This window comes from Schistocerca gregaria, unplaced genomic scaffold, assembly GCF_023897955.1.
Source record: "Schistocerca gregaria isolate iqSchGreg1 unplaced genomic scaffold, iqSchGreg1.2 ptg001725l, whole genome shotgun sequence".
Lineage (NCBI taxonomy): Eukaryota > Metazoa > Arthropoda > Insecta > Orthoptera > Acrididae > Schistocerca > Schistocerca gregaria.
The window spans coordinates 10,001-12,500 of record NW_026062979.1 but is presented as its reverse complement, the minus strand read 5'-3'; the positions used below and the strand labels follow the sequence as shown (position 1 = coordinate 12,500).

General features: G+C 57.0%; 1 non-coding gene across 1 annotated transcript in view; it reads left to right on the top strand.

Annotated features, from left to right (window-relative positions):
- Positions 1-1,948: 1,948 nt before the first annotated feature.
- Positions 1,949-2,500, top strand: part of LOC126334311 (small subunit ribosomal RNA) — a 1,893-nt gene continuing 1,341 nt past the window's right edge. Inside the window, exon 1 of the ribosomal RNA XR_007564640.1 lies at positions 1,949-2,500. This exon is cut by the window's right edge and continues 1,341 nt beyond it. This is a non-coding gene — a ribosomal RNA (small subunit ribosomal RNA).

Below are 2,500 nucleotides of genomic sequence, written 5' to 3'. Positions count from 1 at the left end.
CACGTTGTCCCTTAACCTAACCCACGTTGTCCCTTAACCTAACCCACGTTGTCCCTTAACCTAACCCACGTTGTCCCTTAACCTAACCCACGTTGTCCCTTAACCTAACCCACGTTGTCCCTTAACCTAACCCACGTTGTCCCTTTGCCTAACATAGTTCACTGCTCGGAATCTCTGGTGTCGTTGTTATCCTCATGTAGATGTCTTGCGAGTGTTGCTTACTTTCCACATATTCCCGCTATCCACTGTCAATTGTACTGCAATAGGACTATATCGCCCCCCCCCCCCCCTCTGCCCCTCTCTTTGTGTCTCCGTCCTCTCAAGCTGGTCGGTCTGGCGTTTGAGTGTTAAATGAGCCTCGCAGCTGTTCAGTTGCGTTCAGATGTCGACGCCCTCAGTGTACGTCGTGGTATGGTCTGTGTCCATTGTCCGCTGATGTCGTACGCGTAACCCACACGCTGTACCGATCATCGGTAGTTACGTACAGAGTGAAGTAGTGTGATACGTGTGACCGTACGCTGGCTGTGCCCAACGGTGTCGAATCTCAATTTCCATATGTTGTGCTCGATGCTACTTGTCTCGTCTCCCAATAACAGCTAGGTTGCACTGTGGTACGCCGTAGAGGCGTGTGGGAGGAACGTACGAACGCATTGTATGTCACCCTGGGTCGCTGGGGGTGGTGGTGCGGTGAGTCAGGTCAGGTCAGCGTGAGCCGTGTGATGTAGTGACGCGTGTATTCCGACTTTGTCGTATTGCCTCACACAAAGTGCTACCCTGGTGGACCGCGTTCCATATCTGGGACATGCCGCAGATGCCGGTTGACAGTGGATCGCGGAAGGGACATCGCATACGTGCGCGGGCCACCTTCCACGTGTTCTCTTCTGCACATGTCGCAGTGTGTATGTGGTCTGATGTAGCGTGTCGTGACACATGACATCCTGGCATGCAAGAATTGTTGAATTCGCAAATGTAGGTGGACATCTACGTTTACTGCCCAAGATACGCAAATGAACTGGAAATCCGTTGTTGAGCGGTTGTTCACGCTGGAGGTGAATCTGTGATGGCGACGATCGGTACAGCTATTAACCGGTTGTTTCAGCGGTACCCGCCACATCCACACACGTGACTAGGCCCATGTGGGTATGAAGCGATACGCGGCGGTGGCTTGGTGGGACTGTTCCCGGCCGGTGAAGGGGGGCCGCCCGGCGTGTTGGCCGCGCGCTGCGTGGGCGCACGCGCAACAGGCGGCTGGTGGGGGGCGCCGAGTGGCAGGAGCGCCAGCCGACGGGCTCGGCAGGCGGCGCAGCTACGCTGCGGCGCACCCTGCACGCGGCGCCTGGCGGCCAAAGTTGGTTCAGCCGAGCCCGGTGCGAAGCGCGGTGGACATCTGCAGTGTGCTGGTCTGATTGAGGACTGTGTGCGTTGAGGATGCGCCGCCGCCTGGCACTCGGCGCCGCGACGCCGTCTGCTGCTCGGTCGCCCCAGCGGTTCTCGCAGGTGGTTTGTATCGCAGTTGTGCGGACGTGTTGGCGCGTGCGCTGTGCTGGGAGAGTTCGCTTCTGCACCCAAGTGGGGCTTTGCCCTTGTGTGGCGCTGGCGTTGGAGCTGCCGGTCACCATAGGTGGCGCGTGTTGTCTCCCGCCGGCAATGCCACGACAGCACGCTCCCGGGCCTCTGTCGGCAGCGGCAAGCTCAGTTGGGAGCAAGGGTGTTCGCACTAAAACCGTCTACTCGCCTAACTCCGGGCGATTGCGCCTCTCTCGAAACCGACCAAGTACCTAGGACGGCGCTGCGCGCCGCCGGGACCTGAGAGGGTTTCGAGGTGTATCGTGCAGGGGAGCTCGGCCTCCTCCTGTTTGCAGAATAATTGAGCGGACGCTTGCGTGTTCGCGCGGGCCCCCGGGACACACTCCCGGGCGGCCGGCTGCTCAGCTCTAGTTGACGCAGCTCCCTGGTTGATCCTGCCAGTAGTCATATGCTTGTCTCAAAGATTAAGCCATGCATGTCTCAGTACAAGCCGCATTAAGGTGAAACCGCGAATGGCTCATTAAATCAGTTATGGTTCCTTAGATCGTACCCACGTTACTTGGATAACTGTGGTAATTCTAGAGCTAATACATGCAAACAGAGTCCCGACCAGAGATGGAAGGGACGCTTTTATTAGATCAAAACCAATCGGATTGGCTTGTCTGGTCCGTTTGCCTTGGTGACTCTGAATAACTTTGGGCTGATCGCACGGTCCTCGTACCGGCGACGCATCTTTCAAATGTCTGCCTTATCAACTGTCGATGGTAGGTTCTGCGCCTACCATGGTTGTAACGGGTAACGGGGAATCAGGGTTCGATTCCGGAGAGGGAGCCTGAGAAACGGCTACCACATCCAAGGAAGGCAGCAGGCGCGCAAATTACCCACTCCCGGCACGGGGAGGTAGTGACGAAAAATAACGATACGGGACTCATCCGAGGCCCCGTAATCGGAATGAGTACACTTTAAATCCTTT